We start from the raw sequence: 23264 nt of genomic DNA, 5'->3' as shown, positions 1-23264 counted from the left end.
TGCTGTAAAGTTCATTCTTTGAAATGGTGCAAAGTGACCTGCAGTTTGTCCAAATACCTTTGCATTCTATCTTTTCGAACTTCGAAGGTTTTGTTTACTTGATTTACCACCAGCAAAGAGTCACACTTGGCTTCAATGACTTCTGCTCCCAAGCTTTTAGCTAGCTCGAGACCTGCAATCATGGCCTCATACTCGGCCTCGTTGTTAGTCAACCTAGTTGTTTTGATAGATTGCCTAATAGTGTTACCCATGGGTGGCTTTAAAATGATGCCTAGCCCGGACCCCTTCACGTTCAAAGCCCCGTCCGTAAAAAGGGTCCATACCCCCCGATGACGTACCTGATTTCAATAAGAGTTCTTTTTCAACTTCAAGTATGAGGGTCAGCGTGAAATCGGCCACGAAGTCCGCTAAAATTTGAGACTTGATGGCCATACGGGGTTGATATTCGATATCGTACCCACTGAGTTTGACGGCCCATTTGGCCAATCGTCCTGATAGTTCGGGCTTGTGCAAAATATTACGGAGGTGGTAGGTGGTCAATACACATATAGGGTGACATTGAAAGTACGGTCTTAACTTTCTAGAGTTGCTTATTAGTGCCAGTGCCAATTTTTCTAAGTATGGATATCTAGTTTATGCTTCTCCTAAGGTTCGACTTACATAATAGACGGGAAATTACGTACCTTGCTCTTCTCGAATTAGGACACAACTTACCGCATTTTCCGATACTTCCAAGTACAAGCAAAGTTTTTCGTTTGTTTTTGGTGTATGAAGCAGTGGTGGGCTCGATAGATATCGTTTTAATTCCTCTAATGCCTGTTGGCATTCCGGGGTCCAAGCGAAATCGTTCTTCTTTTTGAGTAGAGAGAAAAATTTGTGACTTCAATCTGACGACCTCGAAATGAATCGGCCTAAGGCTGTAATCCGTCCCGTTAGCCTCTGCACGGCTTTTACGCTGTCCACGATGGCGATGTCTTCGATGGCCTTTATTTTATCGGGGTTAATCTCGATCCCCCGATTTGACACCATGAAGCCGAGGAACTTGCCCGAACCGACCCCAAAAGCACATTTCTCGGGATTGAGCTTCATGTTGTATTTCCTTAAAATCTCGAATATTTCCTGCAAATGGGTCAAATGATCCTCTGCGCGCAGGGACTTAACTAGCATGTCATCAATATAAACTTCTATTGATTTACCTATTTGTTCCTCGAACATTTTATTTACTAGGCGTTGGTAAGTAGCTCCTGCATTTTTTAGCCCGAAGGGTATCACATTATAACAATATGTTCCATACTTGGTGACAAATGAAGTCTTTTCCTGGTCTTCCGGGTTTATTTGGATTTGATTATACCCGGAATAGGCATCGAGAAAAGTAAGGATCTCGTGGCCGGCCGTGGCATCGATCATACGATCGATATTATATAGTGGAAAAGAATCTTTGGGGCATGCCCTGTTTAAATCCTTGTAATCTACACACATTCTAAGTTTGTTCCCTCTTTTAAGGACTACAACTACATTGGCTAACCATTCGGGATATTTTACCTCTCGAATGGACCCTATTCTGAGAAGTTTAGTTACCTCGTCCTTTATGAATGCGTGCTTTACCTCGGATTAGGGCCTTCTCTTTTGCTTTATTGGTTGGAACCTAGGGTGCAGGTTTAGCCGATGCGTCGTTATATCCGGTGGGATCCCTGTTATATCTAAATGAGACCAAGCAAAATAATCCATGTTATCGATAAGAAATTGAATAAGCCCGTTCCTGAGTTCGGGGGTTAATCCCGTTCCCAGGTATACCTTTCGTTCGGGCAAATGCTCGATTAATATGACTTGATTCAACTCTTCAATCATTGATTGGGTAGCTTCGGAATCATCGGGAAGCATGAAGGATCGAGGGATCCTTTGATCATCATCTTCATCGATCTTCTGATTTTCTGGTTGGGTTAAAGCTGGTGTCTGTGATTTCTATTTGACATCTTGTTCCCCTTTTGAGCTCGATCCCTTTATTGGAAAAGGCGAGGATATCTGATTCGCTTCCTCGATGGCAAACATTTCTCTTGCGGACGGTTGTTCTTCGTACACTATTATGACCCCCTTGATGTCGGGAATTTAAGAACCTGGTGTAGGGTCGAAGGTACAACTCTCATGTTGTGGATCTATGGCCTTCCAAAAAGGGTGTTGTACCTCGTGTCGCCTTCGATTACGTGGAACTTTGTTTCTTTGATGGTCCCGGCCACGTTTATCGATAGAATTATCTCACCTTTGGTGGTTTCACATGCCATATTGAATCTATTTAGAGCCAGGGTCGCGGGTACGATCTGGTTCTGTAGACCGAGCTGTTGTACGACCTTCAATCTAATGATGTTGGCCGAGCTACCTGGATCAATTAACACACGCTTAACTTTAGTTTTTTTCATAAGTACAGATATTACCAGTGCATCGTTATGAGGTTGTATGACTCCTTCTGCATCTTCATCATTGAAGGACAAAGTTCCTATGGGTGCGTAATCCTGAGTTCGAGATCATTTTTCTCTCACAATCGATGTCTTAGTGCCTTTAAGCACCGGCCCTTGAGGGTATCGACGCCGCCGATGATCATGTGAATGACGTGTTGTGGTTCTTCTTGTTCATTTTGCTTGCCGAAATCCCTGTTTTTGAAATGGTTCTTCGCCATGTCGCTTAAAATTTCTCGAAGGTGCCCTTTATTGAATAACTGGGCTACCTCCTCTCTCAGTTGCCTGCAATCTTCCGTTCTGTGGCCATGGGTGCCATGATATTTGCACATTTGATTGGAATTTCTCTGGGACATGATCGGTCTGCATGGGTCAAGGCCATTTAGTGTCTTTGATGCGTCTGATAGCCGATACGATGGCGGATGCATCAATGCTGAAGTTATACTCCGATAACCGAGGTGGTTCCTTAGATCCGGTAGGCCTGTCGAACCCACTTCTGTTCATCAGCCCCCGAGACCCTTGACCTCGATCATTTCTTTTGTTGCTTTGTCCGGGGTTACGTCTCGATTTATTGATTATGTGGTTTCCGTTATACGGTCGATATAGATCCCTGATCGGACCTTATTCTCTATTGATATCCCTTCGAGCAGCGGGTTTAGACCCCAATTGATCGTCTTCGACCCTAATTTTTGATTGGTACTAATTGTGCACGTCGGCCCAAGTGATAACTGGGTACTCGATCAGGTTATGCTTCTACCACCGTGAAGCCGTCGAACTTCGTTCGTTCAAACCTTGAGTGAAAGCTTGAACAGCCCAATCGTCTGTGACCGGGGGTAGATCCATTCGTTCCATTTGAAAACGAGACACGAATTCCCTTAGCATCTCGTTTTCCTTTTGTCTTACCTTAAACAGGTCCGACTTCCTGGTCTCGACTTTTATGGCCCCGGGGTGTGCTTTTACGAAGGAATCCGCAAGCATAGCAAAAGAATCGATAGAATTAGATGGAAAATTATGATACCATATCATTTCTCCCTTTGACGGGGCTTTCACCGAATTTCTTCAATAATACTGATTCGATATCATCATCCTCCAGATCGTTCCCTTTGATGGCACATGTGTATGAGGTGACATGTTCGTTGGGGTCTGTAGTTCCGTTATATTTAGGAATCTCAGGCATGCAGAACTTCTTTAGGATCGATTTAGGAGTCGCGCTTGGGGGGAAAGGCTTTTGTATGAATTTTTTGGAATCTAAGCCCTTCAATATTGGTGGTGCCCTCGGGATCTGATCAACCCTAGAGTTGTATGTCTCTAACTTTTTGTCGTTTGCTTCGATCCTCCTTTCTTCTGATTCTATTTGTTTGGTCAGCTCTTCGAACATCTTAGCAATTTCGGGATTAGTCCCCGACTCTTGCTCATTTGATTTCACTATAGCTGGTTCCGTTGTATGGGCGATTTCTCGGGGTTGACTGAGCTTCGGTCTACTCGGTATCTAGGTTTGACTATGTAACTGAGCTATTGCTGTCTGTTGAGCTTGCAACATTTCGAAAATCATACGCAAGCTGACGCCGTTCTCCTCGACATTATGGGTATCTCGAGCTGCAGATCGAGTGCCACCATGAATGCTATTTTCAGGTTCAGAATGTAGGTTCGCCTCAATGTCCATATGTGAATTGATGTCTATCGGCACTTCGATTCGAGCTCCAACGACGTTAATAAGTGGTCTTTCGGTATTGGGTGTCAAGTTGTTGTTCTCATCTTAAAGACCAGCTTCGTTGTCGATAAGTAAGACCATTTGATTGATAATTGGTCGTCGATAATCCGAAATCCAAGATACTAAGCTCAAAACGGTGTGTTTTGCAGATTCGTATCAAATAACCATTATTATCCTTAGCCCAACGGTGGGTGCCAAACTGTTTACCCGAAAAATGGATAGAGTTGAATTTGTACGTAGTTCTAAGGATATGTGATATAGCTTAATACAAATCGTAAGGATACATAGAAATATCAAATATGGATTGCAAAGAATGTAAAATAAACAAGATTGTAAAGAAGATGATTTTTAGGACTAAGTAAGATGAATCAATTTATGAAGCTTAAAAGAGTAACTCTTGAATATAAGAGAATATGGTGCTTGAATTACAATGTAAGCCAAAAAACTGCCCTATACAGAAATGTAGCCATCCTCTTTATAGTGAAGGATCCTACTTTAGATATAATTAAAAATACATAGTGGAGAACTCATGATAAATGAGCTTTTCCTTAATTTCCGCCGAAATTCTCTCCCTTCGTGTGTTTGCAACGGCTCTTGTCTGTGAGCTCGAGCTCGATCAGCCCCGGTGCTGGGCGGAGTGAAAATTTATGTGTAAAAATTTATTAAAATTGCAAAAATAATAGATATGAACCCATAACTTTAAAAATATAATGGGTTCAATGTTAAATTTTTTTTAGACTTGAACCCATAGAGTTTAAATCTTGGATCCGCTTCTAGTAAAAAGGGCATTAGTCACCAAAGCAATAAAATAATCACTTGAGCATAGGTGACCACAAATATATTTCGGCAAAGGGCCAAATATACCCCTGTACTTTCGAAAATGATCTAAGAATACCCCTCGTTATACTATTGGGCTATATATACCCTTCCCGTCATATTTTGGAACAAATATACCCTTATTTTGGATGCAGCGCCACGTGTCAGCACCAGATAAAAACGATCCATTTCTTTTTTTTACCCGATCCGTTTTAAAAAATCCACCACCCGACCCGTTTTAAAATTCAGTTTTTTTAAAGCATATATTTTGTAAAAACTGAAATTTTTATTTGTAAAAACTGAAATAAAGGAATTTGCAAAATATATATTTTTAAGTCTTTTCAGTTTTTTAAAGTATTATTTTTGTAAAAACTGAAAAAAGAATATTTTTTTAAAAATGCTTTAAAAACTGAAAAATATATATTCTGTAAAAACTGGAAGAAGAAAAAAATTCAGTTTTTTCAGTTTTTTAAAGTATTTGTTTTGTAAAAACTGGAAAAAAAACGATTTTGCAAAATATTTTTATTTTTTTAAAACTAATGCATATATAGTCCACTGCTTTAGGAGAGTCTTTTTTTTTTTTTAGTTTTTAAAAAAATATTTTTTTTTCAGTTTTTAAAAAAAATATATTTTAAAAAAACTGAAAAGACTTAAAAATATATATTTTGCAATTTTTTTTTTTTCAGAATATTTTTTTTTCAGTTTTTACAAAAAAATACTTTTAAAAAACTGAAAAGACTTAAAATAAATTTTGCAATTTTTTTTTTTTTTTTTTTTTTTACAAAAAAAAATTTCAGCTTTTACAAAATATATGCTTTAAAAAAACTGAATTTTAAAACGGGTCGGGTGGTGGGTTTTTTCAAACGGATCGGGTAAAAAAAAAAAAGAAATGGGTCATTTTCATCTGGTATTGACACGTGGCGCTCCATTCAAAATAAGGGTATATTTGTTCCAAAGTATGACGGGAAGGGTATATATAGCCCAATAGTATAACGAGGGGTATTCTTAGACCATTTTCGAAAGTACAGGGGTATATTTGGCCCTTTACCAAATATATTTAGATACATAATCTAAAAACTTAGTACCGTTTATACGTAGCCTAAGGTGGGAGCATGCATGGGTGCATGTACCTCACCCCCCTCCACAGAAATCTGCCCTTGATTAGAGTATACTGAATTTTCATTAACAATAAATGTTAGCTAGTAGCTAGAATTTCAGTTTTATTCACTTCTTGATTTCTAATTTATTTCTGGTGAAAGGTTTGCTAAAAAATGGGAATTATCTAGGTAAATATGACTAAAGATTGATTAATCTGAATCATAAATGCTACTAAAAGAATCTTATGGTTTCAAACTATACAATGAAATGTCCTAATGTAGAATCTCCACTTTCTCATTTCTCCTAATCCTGTTGCTTTACTGATCTTCAGTATAATCAGGAAGATATACTGAACAAATACACAGTGATGATGGAGTCCAGAATTAAGACATAGTTTAGTAGTCACAGGGTCTAGAATGAACTTAAGGTTTTCATATAGTGCTCAAACATATTGGAGTATATTAATGTATTATAATAATAGAACTTCTATCGGTGCACCTTCAGAGTTTATCAAACTGATTTTCCCTCTAAAACCAAAATTTGCTAGGTTTGAGCAAGTTTTGTTGGAGAAATTAGTGTACAACTATGTAAATTACAAAGCTTATTTTTGTATTTTAATTTTTTCTTGAAATTTTCATAAAGAAATTATGGTGCATGTGTTTATAAATGCATCACATCTTTCAAAGCTAACATGTGCTTGTGCACGCATAATTTCCATATTTTATCACTACTAAAAAAAAAGGAAAAATCGATAAATATTGGTCGGTAATTGGCAAAAATTGACCGAAAATCGACCGATTCGTGGCGGTCGATAATCATAAGATCGGTAGAGCTAAATGACCGACTTTGGTTGGTATTTTTTGACCGATTTAAGTCAGTCAATTAAATTTCAAAAAAGAAAAAATTACTGAAAAAACCGATCGAAGTCGGTCAGTATTTTAATTATGTAATTAAAAAACACACCATTTGGGATCGAACCGGGGTATGTACTGTGGCAGAATACTATTCTACCACTAAACCATTGGTGCATTTTGTTTTAAGACTGTCATTTATTTTATTTATACTCTTTATTGCATTTTCGCGCGAAAATAACCGATTGATGTCGGTCGCTTTTATTATAAAATAAAATTACCGACCGAATTAACCGACCAATTTCGATCTTTTTTTAATATTAATTTTAATTTATTTTAAATAAAAAACTGACCAAAGTTGGTGGGTTTCTTGAAAAATAAATTTCGCGGGACGCAAAAATAGTTTCCCGCATTTTTGCGCCAAAGCAAACCGACCAAAGTTGGTCGGTTCCGTAAAAAAAATTAAAAATTAAAATATTTTGAAAACCGACCGGCTTCGGTCGATTTTTCTGCCGGTTTTCGGTCGGTTTTTGCCGAATTTCTAGTAGTGATATATTCTCTTTTTTTAATTTTCTAAATTATAGTAACTTTTGCTTAGACCTTGTATTTATATTAAGAAATCTATTAAGTTTGTAAAAATATTTAATTATGAACCCAATTCGATGTCAAATTCAGAGCCCATAAATTTCAAATCTTAACTCATACCCTGCTGGTATGAATTCCATACGTTCAGCCATTGGAACTTTTGGGTATGAGGTTTCTCTGCCAGTATTAGAGTAATTTAAAAGAATTATCTAAATAAATAGAAATATACTCAAAAAAAAAAAAAGCACTATATGAGATCAAACATCAAAGTCTAGAATTCATTTGATTGAATGCAATCATTTTTCTGTATTGTCCTACCAATCAGTGATTGTACAAAACTAGCCTTCTAATAAGTAGGCGTGACCAAACTAATAGAATAAAGTATTGTAGTACCATAATAAAATATTATAGTACCATACCAGCTCCCTCTTTTGTTGTTAGTTGTTCTTGTTTGCGTAATAATTAGAGAATTAATATATTAAAATTGAGTACAATTAGAATCAAATTTTGTCACATAAAACTATTATTACGAAATGAGACTTGTGAGAATAGATTTCTTTGAAGAAAAGGGGGGAAAAGGCACTCTAAATATAGGAGTACAAGAAAAGGTTATTCACAGGACAACCATTAATTATATGTAGAAATATGCTTAAGTTTTATACGTGTATCGAGTAAATATCTTTTTTACATATTCATTGTAATTTAAGGGGATTTGCATTTATACTCAGTTTTTGGGTCACCTTTTAACCTATACCTGTAATTTAAGGGGATTTGCATTTATACTCAGTTTTTGGGTCACCTTTTAACCTATACCTGTAATTTAAGGGGATTTGCATTTATACTCAGTTTTTGGGTCACCTTTTAACCTATACCTGTTTTGTAAAAAAAATTGTAAGCGTACCCATTTTTCGGGTAACTTCAGACATATGGGCCTGAAGTAGCAAAAATTTATGTCTGAAGTTTGAACTTCAGAATGTTTTGCCTGAAGTTTGGCCTGACTTGCAAAGGCAATCACGCAAATTTTAGTTCATAGTGCAATGAAAAACTTCAGTTCAATAATTGTTGAACTTCAGCAATTTTGGCTGAAGTTTTTATTTTGTAATTGCTGAATTTCAGTATTTTAGGAGCAGAAGTTTGTTTAGTATTTGCTGAACTTCAGCTCCTAGAGGATGCATTTCAGTTCAATAATTGCTGAACTTCAGCAATTTCGGCTGAAGTTTTTGTTTTGTAATTGCTGAACTTCAGCATTCTAGGAGCTGAAGTTTGTTTAGTATATGCTGAACTTCAGCATTTTAGGAGGTGGAGTTTGTTTAGTATTTGCTGAACTTCAGCTCCTAGAGGATGCACTTCAGTGCTTGGGTCCTTTTGGGTAATATTCCAAGCAGTCAACTTGAACTTCCCGTCGTCCATCCTCATACCAGGAAGGAAGGTATCAGTGGGTTCATCAAAACTTTGCCATAGTGGCTTCCCTGACAAATCATCAATTAAACCAAGTTTCCTGAATCCAAAAGCTTCGCTTTATATGAAGAAGATGCACGTGTGCCTACTTGTGTTGAGAAATATGAGTTCCTTGACGAGTCCAACATTTTTGAATAATAATATCATCTAGAGAAAAGAATAATATTACCCGAAGAAGAAGAAGAAGAAGTAGGAGGAGGAGGAAAAGAAGAAGAAAACGAAAGAGGAGAAGAAGGAGGAGAAAGATGCCTAAAATTGTTTTAAAAGTGGGTACAAGTTAAAACTTTTTTAAAAAGTGAGTATAAGTTAAATGGGGGCGACCTGACGCCAATGCAATTTTTAAGTAATTTAATTAATTCTCCAACAATGAATGAAGTGGGCATGGAATCTATGTTTACCTTTGATTAGTTGTTTTATCATAACCAAAGAAACTCTTATTGGACATGGTTCTTCAGCTATTTTTCTTTAAATACAGGAGCTGAGCTAGATTTCCATAAAAAGAGATATTCCAATACTTCTCCGCATTATCACGGAAAATCTTCTCTAAAGTATTTTAGCAAGATCATTTCAATGAATAAGTGTTGTTATCATTTCCGTCTTGACTTATTTATTAATAATCATTCTATGAAGTAGATGTGTTAAAATGAAAAACTCGTAAGTTTGATAGCTAGCTTGAAAACCCGATGGAAATTTATGGGGCAGTTAGGCCATTCTGTCAAAAGAATATTTAGCCCCCATATTTAATTTTTGAAAATATCTTTAAATTCAACAAGTGTTAGTCCTAGTAAACTAAAACCTACTGTAGACTTCAAATGCAGAAGTTTTAAAGGTCAGCAGCCGATTTTATATAATCTTCAAACTTGACAATATTCATTTGCTTTAAAAGGAAGAACTCACGTCAACCTTTTTGCAAAAAAAAAAAAAAAAAAAAAAAGAAGGTGCTACAAAGCAAACCCATTTTCCATCAAGTGCGGCTAAAATAATCAATCAAAAATAAAAGAAATCTTTTAGCCCTCAAATATAGAGAGCAGAACCATGTAAATTACAATACTTGCTAAATTACAATCCAATTCCAAAGAGCCTAGCAATTTTCTTTTCACCTAATTTCTAGTAAGATATAAGACTATAGGACCAAAGAATAATACTATCGTAGAAAAAAACACAAGGAAAACGTAAAATAGGTGTTTGATCGAAGAAATATTCCTAAGAAAACCGTACGATAGGAAACTCTATTTGAATGGGCCTTAATTAGCGGCGGCGGCGACAGTGAGCTTTGCACATATGGATGCAATCATAAAAACAAGGACCACCACAATGAAGAGGACAATCCAAACGCATTCCTTTGCATCTTCCTTTAACCATGCATTGTGCAAATTCCCCTATCTTGTAATCTTGATTATTGTTCATATGCCGATGTCTATGATCTCTTCCATTATTATTACTATGCTTTTTTTGTTTCCTACATCCCCATGCCCACCACCCACCCCCGCCTCCTCCCCAACCCCATCCACCACTACCTCCTATACCCCCACCACTACCACCTCCTCCTTCTCGGCTGCCACCACCACTGCCGCCTCCGCCACCTCCTCCTTGGCCGGTACCATCGCTTCCACCTCCACCTCCACCGCCACCTCCCCACCCGCCCGCCCACCGCCTCCACTGCCTCCTCCTCCTCCACGTCCGTCCTTTTCGTCGATAACAGCGTGAGTAATGTTGTAGGTATTGTTGACCATTTTTGGAGCTTGAGCAATACTACTTCCGTCTACAGTTTCATCACCTCTCAAACTCACCATAAACATAAAAATAAACAACAAAAACATTAACAAACTTTGTCTTGGACTACTGAAATTCTCCATTGTTGAATTACTTGATTAAGATTCGAGTAATCTTGTCTTCCTTTTATAGTTGTTCGTAGGAGTGGACAAAGACACTAAAAAATATAGAACATATTACGTACCTACTTGTCTTGTTCTAGTCATGTTGAAGCTATCTAACGAACTATCAGTGAGAAATAAATATAGTATTTCTTAAATACACATAGAATTAATTGCCTTAGGTTTTACTCTGTCCCCACAAGAGCAAATGAAAGGCTGGGACTCATTCATGGCTTGCTTGAAAAGGTAAGGCAACTCATCAATGAAGATCCTGGCAATTTTGTCTGACTTATTTTAATAGAGACAGAGAATGATATTTAGAAGGATTTAGGGACCGATGAGGTTCTATCAATGGAGCCCACTAGTTTCATGTTTGTTCAAGTACTAGCAGTTGGTTGGCTGCAAATAGGCCTAACAACAGTAGTGGTTTGTGGCGCGAAAGCAGCCAAGATTTAGAGTTTATGAGCTCAATTTTAAATTAATAATTTTATATATATTTAATAGATCTTATCATAAATACAGAGTTTATACAAAATGTATCAGGTTCGGTCAAACCCGTAATCGAAAGACTAGCTCCGCCTCAGGACGCAAGTAGTGGTGTAGGTCTATTGTCACAATTTCGCGTGTATATATGACTTGAATATGCTGTAATGGTGATTTTAAAACATTATTTTTTGTGTAAATTGATATTTATTTTATATTATTTTAAGTTAAGTGTGTCAAATATATGTACCTGTAAGGTCCCGTAAAAACTTTTCTAAAAACCCCGGTTCCGTGATGCCAAAGTAGGCGTAGAGATTAATGATAGTAGAAATTCTTCGAGGCGAGCTTGCGAGCCACGGTTCGGACTTTTTAGATTGAACAGTGCGTTGGGAGTTGAAGGTAAATGTTGGGCAGAAGTACGCATTTTTGCGGCCCATTCTGCGGCCGCAGAACCAGTCTGCGGACCGCAAACTGGGGAAGATTTCTGGGGCATTTTTGATACCCAATTTTGCGGCCATTATGCGACCGCATAACCATTTCGCGGGCCGCATTCTTGTCGCATATCCCGCCTTGGGATTTTTCGGAGAGAGGTTCTGTGGTGCATTATGCAACCGCAGAACAGGTCTGCGAGCCGTATAGTGACTGCAGACCAATCAGTTTCTTTCCAGTTCTGGCCCCCATTTTCGCGGTCATTTCGCGGACCGCATAACCACTATGCGGTCGCATATGCGACTGCAGAACCTGTTCCAGAGCTTCAATTTTTGAATTTTTAAACCCGATCCCATTCCGTTAAAACACATCCCATGGACCATTTTGATCTATTTTCTGATATTTTTAGAGTGAGAGAGAGGGTCCTAGAGGGAGAAGTGATCTTCATCAAATTGTTCTTCAATTCTCACTTAAAATCTTAAAGATTATCAAGAGAGGCACCTAGGTCTTCTTCCTAAGAGGTAAGATTCTATCACCCAAACTCTTAATTTCAAAATGTAACTAGAATGTGCCATTAGTAAGGTAATTAATGGGGATGGGAGTGCTTACCTTGCATGCATGTATCCTTGTAGTATGTGGGAAGATTGTGAGCTAAAGATGATAGAGAATGGGTTGGGGAATGATGGAATCTTCCACAAAAAGGGCCTTAAAATATTGATGCACACCTAGTGTTTGATAATATGCTCAAATGAGCTAAAACCTTGTTCATTTTCCTAATTTTGATCCAACTTGTTATATTTCTAAAATAGATTGAAGTTGCTAAGAATTACGGGTCATTTTAGAGTTTGAAGAAGCTCAATTGAGGTATGTTAGCTAAACCCCCTTCTTTTTAGAATCGAACCCCACGGTGTTCATGTAACACTACTAGAAAATGGCTATTTTTCGACTGCAAAAATGATCAGAAAGTGGTCAGAAAATGCTAATTTCTGACTATATTCAGACCGAAAAGTCGTAGTCACAAAATAGCTGGTCTGAAATAGTTTGTGGTCGAATCAGTCCGTAATTTGCGACTACAGCGGTCGGAAAGTCAAAATAGAAAAACGACTAATAAATATGGTCAATTTTTCGACTGACGCGGTCGCAAACAATTTAAATTAAATTTTAATTTCATATTAACTTTCCCACTACTTCGGTCGTAAACGGTATACATAATTATAATATTATTTAATTTTATTTGAGTTTTCCACTACCGTGGTCGCAAATCTAATTTAAAATTATTTATTTATTTATATTTCCGACTACCGTGGTCGCAAATCTAGTTTAAAATTATTTATTTTATTTATATTTTCGACTACAGTAGTCGCAGATGTTCCTGAATCTGGAATATTTTGAAGCATTTTGCGACTACTATGGTCGGAAATCAATCGAAAAACTGGGAATATTTTGCCAAATTCCAGCTCTTTTAAAGCAGTACCTCCTGCCAATTCAAATATACAACAACCAATTAATCCACCATGCCAACCCATTATTCCACAATGCTAACCAATCAATCCGCCATTTCAACCAATCAATTCACCATTGCAACTAATCTAATCCATAAAATGCAAAATATAAATATTTGTAACTAAAACATCCAAAAAGAGTTAAACATTCTAGTACCATTCAATCTAGTCTAAAACATTACAATCATAGTCAAATGTAAATATTACCAAGTCTAAACATCCAACTACAACAAATAATAATGTCTCAAACATCATAACCATAACAAACAAAAATTCATTATCCCCACCATCCTCGTCATTCAAAGGATCAATGGACGTCCGCTCATAAATTTCTCCACTAGACTCTGCAATTTGTTAAAATTTGCGCGATCTTCTTTCCGTTCCTCCTTCAACTCTTCAACTTCTTTTCGTAATGCTTCCACCTCTTCGTGATCTTGTGAATAACTCGCATCACCAGACAACAATGTTCTAACTTTTTTTGCGCTACCAACCACCCACGTCCATATTGAAGCTACATCATTGAGTGACACTTGGGTTGAGCTACCATCCTCGGAATCGGGTTGACTTTGACGCCATTTCTTAAAACGTTGCTGATAGGCTTCCTGAAATTAAAATGTTTGATATTCTTGATTCACTATGGTCAAGTTGGCAATAAAGTGATAACAATTTACCTCCATTTCAAAAATACATAGTCAGATAGTTCATAATTTTGTTCACAACCAGAGAAAGAGATACATATATACATGAAAAAAGTTAGTAAGTTAGTCAGAATCCTGCTAGTAATAGATGAATAGCAAGACTAAAGATCCTGCTAGTAATAGATAATCCTTTAAAAAACTGCATTGGTTCTATCATAGAAAAACATATATTCATAATTTTTCAGAATTCCTGTTAAGCATTTCCTTACTCCTAAGGTTGATGACAATTTGAAACTAACACAAAATTAGCTAGACACAGAACCAAAACTCCCAAACCTTAGCAAATCTTTGAGTAAAATACTCTTATACTAGCAAACAGTTCATCACTCAGGACATGCGACTCAAGCGATATCAACTCAAATGCAAGAAATAACAGATCAAACTGGACATACATCATTAGTTACTAGTAGCCACTCAGCTAAAAAGATGTAAAGTGCAGATTTCAAGCAACTTAGCAGCAACATTTTACTTGTCGTTCAGGTTTTCAAGATCAAGCTAACATAAAAACAGAGTAAACAGCAGCTGAAGTTTGAAATCTGCCATAGAATATTACCACGATTTCTTACGATTAAAGAGGGAGCGTGCACTTTCAGGAGACCATGCGCGGATACGAAATATTTCGTCTTGGATAATCACACAGAAGAAAGTAAAGAACTACTCTCACAAGAATAAAAATAATTGAATTTACATAGAACAGAAACAAGGTAGTGAGTAATTCACTCAAAAACATTAAAAATTCAGCTCACATTATGAACAATTGTCTTTGATCTGATTCTGAAAACATACCTACTAAGTGACTTTTCCCATTTGATTTTGGTTTTAAAAAGGAGGGTCATGTGACTTGCTTAAGACATTATAAAGCACCTCATAAAGAAATCTCCCTGGACAAAATATCCACATATAGTCCTTTCCTGTTGGTGCAGAGCAAGGAAACTAAACCATTCATAATACAATCAATTGGAGGCAAATAAGAACATTATAGTTCATGATCATTCTTCACTGTGTGTTAAGCAACCTAGACTAAGCATTTCAGACTTAAAATTAATCTCACTGCAGGGTCATGCTAACATTGAAACCTCATAAGCTACTAGACAAAGGGAAGATAATCAGATTTTTTGATTTTCTAACAGAACCCTATAGAATGGTAAGTTAAAACTAACAAACATCCTAGATTTAACTGTGTTTAACCAGCAAATAAATGGAGAAGAAAAAATTAATTCAAAATATTCAAGACATTCAGAGTTAATGTGATTTTAAGGTGGATTTCAGGATCAACTACGTATTTTCAATAGTAACCAAAGACCATAATCGCAAAGTACAACTACAGAAAATCCAATTTCTCCAACTAGAACGGTGCAAAATGGTTCGTGGCAACAAAATAGAAACACTAATGTACTGCCTATGAGAAAAGGAAAAGTAAAACATTCAATCAATTCAAATCTTCAATATAAATTTCATACAATAAATCTTAAAAGAACGAGGGTAATGGAACGCAGAAAACATAATGGCAGTGATTAACCCTCACTCTCAGTGACTCCAAAATTAGAAACCAACCACAAATTAGAAACCCCAAATTTTCTTTAACCAGAGAATAGCTATAATAATAATATACTAAAGCATATGACTGTGCATCAACTGATTTCAAATCGTCAAGTGAAAGTTTAAATTCAGATGTAAAAACTACATTGACGAAGTAATCAAAAGAACAAATGAACAACTAAAAATGACTAATTAAGTGAAATCAAATCCAAATGATTAATTACAGAAATTCAAAACAAACTTTAACCAGATGCAAAAATGCAGTGTTTTTAGAGTTTCTCTAAATTCATATACCTAAGAAAACTGCTTTCTACTAAAATTAAGAACCACAGATTCCAACATAAACACATAAAAACTGCTTTCTACTGAAATTAAAGTTACCCATTTAAAGATTGTGCCTTAAAATTGAAGATGGAAAAATTAAACAGAAAAGGGAAAAAAAAACTTACCCGTATGAGGATATGAGAAGAAAGAGAGAGAGCTGAGTGATTAGTGATTTACCTCAAGGTGTGGACGAGAGATTGAAGAACGAGACCTTCAAGGATCGGTCGAGCAGAGAGAAAGAAACAGAAAATTGGGAAAAAAAGGGTTTTGGCGTGAAATATTAGATTAAGGTTAGTGACTACGGTAGTCGCAAACCCGCTAAAATTATTTTATCATTTTAATTTTAATTTTAATTTTGCGACTGACACAGTCGCTTAGTGGGTCAACAGAATTTTTTGACTTTTTAATGTCCGACCGAATCGGTCGCAAAAGTGAAGGCGGAAAATTGGTACGCTGTTTTTCCACTGCCTTTGTCAGAATAACAGTCAATTTTCTTTTTTAAAAATAAGTAATAAAAATTCAATCTTTTTTCCACTACTGCGGTCGCAAAAGTAGTCCCATTACCGACTGCTTCATTTTCAGTTGGAAAATTCGGTCACAAATTGATGTTTTTCTAGTAGTGTAATTGGAGTAAGCCCTTGATCATTATAGAATTGGCGATTTCTAATGTGTTTGTGTTGAAGGATGTGAGTTCAATATTTATTCTAAATGATTCATCATGTTATCTTGTTATTTGAGAATGCGTTCCAAATGTGGAATATGTGCTAGCAAGGATAAGACTTCCAGTCAAGATCGAAATAAAGGTTGTTATGCCAAATTGTATGAAAAGCCTCTATGTGTATAAGACTCCCAAATTGCTCATATGTGAACTTAACGTCTTGAATGAGAAGCCTTATTATTGTTGATAATAAAAATGTTGGAATGTGGAAAAGAACTTGAATTATGAAATACGGCCTAGCACCAAGAATAACTTTATAATTAGGGCCACTCGTGCCATTGTATTGAAAGTATGGGAAAGAAATATGAATTGAGATGACAGATTGAATATGGGTGATGTCTCAAATGAGATGGCCTAGCCGATCGGGCCGAGATCGGACTCCGTGTAAGAACACGGTGATATTGTGGATAAAATTATGAAAAAGGTTGATGTCTCAAATGAGATGGCCTAGCCGATCGGGCCGTGAACGGACGCCATGCCGCGCACATGGTGGCACTGTGCTTGAAATTATAATGAAATGGTGGTAGTGTCTGAAATAAGATGGCCTAGCCGATCAGGGCGAGATCGGACTCCGTGTAAGAATACGGAGGCATTGTGAATTGTGGAATATCGGTATTATGGGTCACCCAACCTAATAATATGGAAATTGTCTCGAAAATGTATATGATCCTTAACTTGTTGTTTTACTATTATTTGAAGCCCTTATTGAATTCTTGATTGTTCCTCTTGTATTATTCTTCATTTTATTGAGTTGGTGTTTAGCTTTACATACTAGTGCTATTCGACGGTACTAATGTCCCTTTTGCTGGGGGCGCTGCATCTTTAAATGGATGCAGGTGGTTACATAGTAGATAGTGTTGATCACAGATAGTGCTGCATCCTCTTCTCAGCGGACTTGGTGAGCCCCATTTCATTCCGGGGTCATGTATTGTACTTTTTGTTTATGTTGTGTTTGATCAGTTGTTCCACTCGAATTATAAGAAATGTGTATTTTGAGACTTAAAGGCGCAATGACTAATGAAACGATTTAGGATTGTATGAATGAGATTCCTATTGTATAATTAATGAAATCACATCTTTTTTTGATCATGGGTTAATTGGGTAGAAAGTATCTAATAGGCTTGCTCGGCCGGGTTCACTCGGTTGAGTGTCGGTCGTGCTTTCCGAGGTTGGTGCGTGACAAACTTGGTATCAGAGCCTAAGGTTTTAAAGTATCCTAGGATGTCTCGGAGCCGTATCTAGTAGAGTCCTTCTTATCGGTGTGTTGTCGACCACATCTATAAGTTGGAGGCTACTCGGACATTTAGGAACAATACCGTTCTTTGATATTCTGTATCGTGCGATGAAACTAGTTGTGCAACTGTTCCTCCTCTAACTCGTACATTCCTTTAACTTTCAGTATATGGCACCTAAGAAGAGAGAAATGACTGGCCAAGGATCCAATACCGCCTTAGGAGTGGCAGTTGACCATTTATTTGATGATGCGGGTGAACAACCGAGGGGTCAGGATAATCCCCCGACTGCTACACTACCTGATTCCATTACACTTATTCCAGGCTACACCAGTTCCTATACCGACTGAAGGTGCGACGGTTCCTCCACCTGATATTCTGATTCCACCTCCAACCCCAGCTATCGGCTCTGGTATTTCTAATGGGGATTTTAGGGGATCTATTCAGATGCTGACACAGATAGTGGCTTCTCAAGCCCAGAGATCAAATATTGCACCCACTTCGTCTAGGCAACAAGGGTATTCTACTATTTCTAGGGTGAACAGATTTCTACAGTTGGATCCTCCGGTGTTCACGGGTGCTAATCCCAAGGAGGAGCCAAAGGACTTCATTGATGAGATGCACAAGACTCTCTGGGTTATGCGCGCTACTGAGATGGAGGGAGTGGAGTTGGCCGTCTACCGCCTGAAAGGGGTGGCATATTCTTGGTTTGAGCTGTGGGAGGACTTTCGGGGGGAGGGGAGCCCTCCAGCGAGATGGAGTGAGTTTGTTGATGCATTTATAGACCATTTCTTGCCTGCCGAGACTAGGGCAGCCCATACCGCAGAGTTTGAGAATCTTAAGCAAGGGAGTAAGAGTGTGTGGGAGTATCACATGGAGTTCGCGCACCTGGAAAAATATGCTACTCACATGTTGCCTACTATGGAGGAGAGAGAGTGTCGGTTTGTGCAAGGCCTTAGCCCCTTGGTTATCAATGAGGCCGCTACAGCTGCCCTGAATTCAGACATGAAATATGGGAATATGGTAGCATTTGCTCAAGCTACAGAGGACCGCAAGTTGAAGAACAGAAGGGAGCGAGAGGGTACCAGCAAGGCCCGGTCCGCGGGAAACTTTGGGGAGTCATTTGGTGGGGGAAGATCAACTTTCAGGGGAGGGTCATTGGGGCCAACCCAGTCTCATGCTCAGTCTTCAGCTAGTGCACCGCCAGCGAGGCACAGTCAGCAGTAGGGGAGTCACTTCAGGCCCAATCAGGGCAGCAGGGGACCCCACCATCAAGGCCGATCTGGAGGGAGATTCCCGCAGCAGTGAAGGCCCCCATGCCCCAGGTGTGGGAAGATGCACTCGGGGATCTGCTACATGTACTTGCCTATATATTACGGGTTCGGATTGAGGGGTCATATTCAGAGGGAGTGTCGTTCATCCCGCCAGGGTGCGGGCAGGGGCACAACATAGCCATCCAGTCCTGTGGCTGCTACATCTTCAGCACCCCCTCCAGCTCGAGGCACTCCGGCACCAGTAGGGCGTGGTGCAGCTAGGGGTGGCGCGCAGAGTTCAGGAGGACCCAACCGTTTCTATGCTATGAGCGGTCGCTAGAATGCAGAGGCTTCTCTAGATGTTGTCACATGTATATTGACTGTCCAAACCCATGATGTATATGCTCTTATTGATCCCGGTTCCATCTTGTCCTATGTTACCCCTTATGTTGCTATGGAATTTGGGATAGAACCGGAAAAGCTTCCTGAGCCGTTCTCTGTATCTACTCCGGTCGGCGAGTCTATTATGGCCGCATGAGTTTATAGGGGTTGTGTTGTCACGGTGCATGGTCGGGAATGGATTGGATTTATTTATGTTTTGCTAAGCTCGACTGCCGAACTAGAACTGTGAGGTTTGAATTTCCAAATGAGCCGGTTATTGAGTGGAAGGGGGGTAATGTGATGCCAAAAGATAGGTTTATTTCTTACTTTAAGGCCACAAAGATGATCAACAAGGGGTGTATTTACCATTTGGTCCGAGTTACGGACACCACTGCTGAGGCACCTACACTCGAGTAAGTATCAGTTGTGAATGAATTTCCGGAGGTCTTTCCTGATGATCTCCCTGGGATTCCGCTAGACAGGGAGATTGATTTTGGGAATTGTTAGAAAAGGGTTTCATCCGACTGAGTGTGTCACCATGGGGCGCACCGGTCCTCTTTGTGAGGAAGAAAGATGGATCACTGAGGATGTGTATTGATTACCGGCAGCTCAAAAAAGTCACAATCAAAAACAAATACCCACTACCAATAATATATGATTTGTTTGATCAGTTACATGGTGCTAGATACTTCTCTAAAATTGATTTACGATCCGGGTATCACCAATTGAAGATCATGGAGCAGGATATTATGAAAACATCTTTCAGAACCCGGTATGGACACTTTGAATTTTTGGTAATATCTTTTGGGCTAACAAATGCCCCGACATCTTTCATGGATCTTATGAATCGTGTTTTCAAGACTTTCCTCGATTCCTTTGTGGTAGTGTTCATTGACAATATTCTTGTGTATTCACGAGGCCGGGAGGACCATGCCGATCATCTCAGGGCGGTGTTGCAGACACTTCATCAGCACTGATTGTATGCGAAGTTTTCAAAGTGTGAATTTTGGCTCGAATCTGTCACATTCTTGGGTCATGTTGTCTCTAGAGAAGGAATTAAGGTTGATCCTCAAAAGATTTCAGCAGTAAAGAATTGGCCTAGACCTACAGCGCCCACCGAGATTCACAGTTTCTTGGGGTTAGCAGGGTATTACAAGAAGTTTGTGGAGGGGTTCTCTACTCTTGCCTCTCCGTTGACTAAATTGACTCAGAAAGCAGTTAAGTTCCAATGGTTCGATACTTGTGAAAGGAGCTTCCAGGAGTTGAAATCGTGATTGGCTACGGCGCCACTGTTGACCCTGCCAGAGGGTACAGATGGATTTGTGGTATATTGTAATGCTTCAATAATTGGGCTAGGGTGTGTGTTAATGCAACACGGCAAAGTTATAACATATGCTTCTTGGCAACTCAAGAATCATGAAAAGAATTATCCAACACATGACTTAGAACTTGCGGCGGTGGTTTTTGCATTGAAAATTTGGCGTCACTATTTGTCTGGGGTCCATGTGGAGGTTTCACGGACCACAAAAGTTTTCAATATATTTTCAAACAAAAGGAGCTGAATCTTAGGCAAAGAAGATGGCTTGAGTTACTCAAGGATTACGACATTGATATTCTATATCACCCGGGGAAGGCCAATGTTGTGGCGGATGCGCTTAGCCGGAAAGCTATGGGTAGTTTGGCTCACTTGGAGGTATATCAAAGGCCATTGGCCAAGGAAGTCCATCGATTGGCTAGTTTGGGAGTTCTTCTTACGGGCTCTAATGAAAGAGGGGTAATTGTGTAAAATAGGATTGAATCATCGCTTGTTGTGGAAGTCAAAGAGAAGCAATACAATGATTCATTTTTGGTGCAATTGAAGGAGGGGATTCAAAAACATAAAATTATGGCTTTTACTCTTGGCATGGATGATGGTACACTAAGGTACCAATGGCGACTATATGTTCCGAATGTAGATGGTCTCCGGGAAATGATCATGATCGAGGCTCACGCTTCTAGGTATTTCGTGCATCCAGGACAAAGATGTATCACGATCTCAAGGAAGTCTATTAGTGGAATGACATAAAAAGGAATGTGGCGTACTTTGTGTCAAGGTGTCCAAACTGTCAACAAGTGAAGGCCGAATATCAACGGCCTAGTGGGTTGGCACAGAACATAAAAATTCCAATGTGGAAGTGGGAGGTGATTAATATGGATTTTTTGGTAGGATTACCACGCACTCCACGCAAGTTTGACTCGATTTGGGTGATTGTGGACCGACTCACGAAACCTTTCTAGTTAAATCTACCGACATAACGGAACAGTACGCTTAGTTGTATATCAAGGAAATAGTCATGCTACATGGCACTCCAGTTTCTATCATTTCCGATCAAGGGGCTCAGTTCACGGTCAATTTTTGGAAGAAATTTCAGCAAGGTTTGGGTACTCAGGTGAATCTTAGTACAACTTTCCATCCATAGACCGACGGGCAAGCAGAGCGGACTATTCAGACACTTGAGGACATGTTGCGTGCTTGTATTCTTGATTTCAAGGGTAGCTGGGATGATCATTTGTCACTCATAGAGCTTTCTTATAACAACATCTTTCATGCTAGTATTCAGATGGCACCATTTGAGGCATTATATGGTAGGAGATGTAGATCTCTCATTGGGTGGTTCGAGATTGGGGAAGCAGAGTTGATAGGTCCAGACCTTGTACATCAGGCTATGAAAAAATTTAAGATCATAAAGGAGCGGTTGAAAACTGCTTAGAGTCATCAAAAATCCTATTCGGATGTTCGTCGCAGAGACTTGGAGTTCAAAGAAGATGATTGGGTATTCTTGAAAATTTCCCCCACGAAAGGTGTAATGTGATTTGGTAAGAAAGGGGAATTGAGTACGAGGTATGTCGGGCCGTATAAAATCATTTAGAGAATTGGCCAGGTGGCGTACAAACTTGAGCTACCACCCGAGATGTCATTAGTGCACCCGGTATTCCATGTGTCTATATTGAAGAAGGTAGTTGGAGATCCGTCAGCTATTGTGCCGGTTGAGACCATTGAGGTTAATGAAGAATTGTCATATGAAGAGATTCCAGTTGCCATTCTTGATAGACAAGTCCGAAAGTTGAGGAATAAAAAAATTGCCTCCGTGAAAGTGTTATGGAGAAACCAACATGTTGAAGAGGCCACGTGGGAGGCCGAGGAAGAAATAAAGAAGAAGTATCATTACTTGTTTGAATAGTTATGTAATCCTTTCTTTTATGAACCTGTTGCCTATGAATTTTGTATCACTTGTTCAGTTAATGTAAAGGTATTACTTTTGATTATATTTTGTTTACATGAGGCCACGGTTGGTATTGTTATGAGTTATGTTATGTTATTGGTTTATGAATATGTTTTAAGGATGTGTTTCTGGGGCTCTCTGACAAGTGGATAGGCCTAGTTACAAAGGAAACTCTGAATTGAACAATGTGTTGGGAGTTGAAGGAATATATTGGGCAAAAGTACGCATTTCTACGGCCCATTCTGCGGCCGCAACTCTGCGAACCGTAGACTAGTCGCAGAGTGGGGCAGATTTCTGGGGAATTTTTGATGCCCAATTTCGCGGCCATTATGTGACCGCATAACCGTTTCGCAGGCCGCATTCTTGTTGCATATCCCTCCTTAGAATTTTTCGAAGGGAGGTTCTGCGGTGCACTATGTGATAGCAGAACTGTTCTGTGGTGCATTATGCGACCACAGAACAGGTCTGCGGGCCGTATAGTGACCGCAGACCAATCAGTTTCATTCCAGTTCTGGCCCCCATTTTCGCGGTCATTTCGCGGACCGCATAACCACTATGCGGTCGCATATGCGACCGCAGAACCTGTTCCGGAGCTTCAA

At 38.9% G+C, this 23264-nt stretch overlaps 1 long non-coding RNA gene across 1 annotated transcript; it reads right to left on the bottom strand.

Annotated features, from left to right (window-relative positions):
- Nucleotides 1-13393: 13393 nt before the first annotated feature.
- Nucleotides 13394-16128, bottom strand: LOC107776712 (uncharacterized). The gene is made up of 2 exons (XR_001646039.2): nt 15996-16128; nt 13394-13859 (listed from the first exon to the last, which is right to left on the bottom strand). It is a non-coding gene; the product is annotated as an uncharacterized LOC107776712 (long non-coding RNA).
- Between the last annotated feature and the right edge of the window lie 7136 nt (nt 16129-23264).

The sequence above is a fragment of the Nicotiana tabacum genome, chromosome 14 (assembly GCF_000715075.1).
Source record: "Nicotiana tabacum cultivar K326 chromosome 14, ASM71507v2, whole genome shotgun sequence".
Classification (NCBI taxonomy): Eukaryota; Viridiplantae; Streptophyta; class Magnoliopsida; order Solanales; family Solanaceae; genus Nicotiana; species Nicotiana tabacum.
The sequence above is the reverse complement of the archived record's forward strand: the minus strand, read 5'-3'. Positions and strand labels throughout refer to the sequence as shown.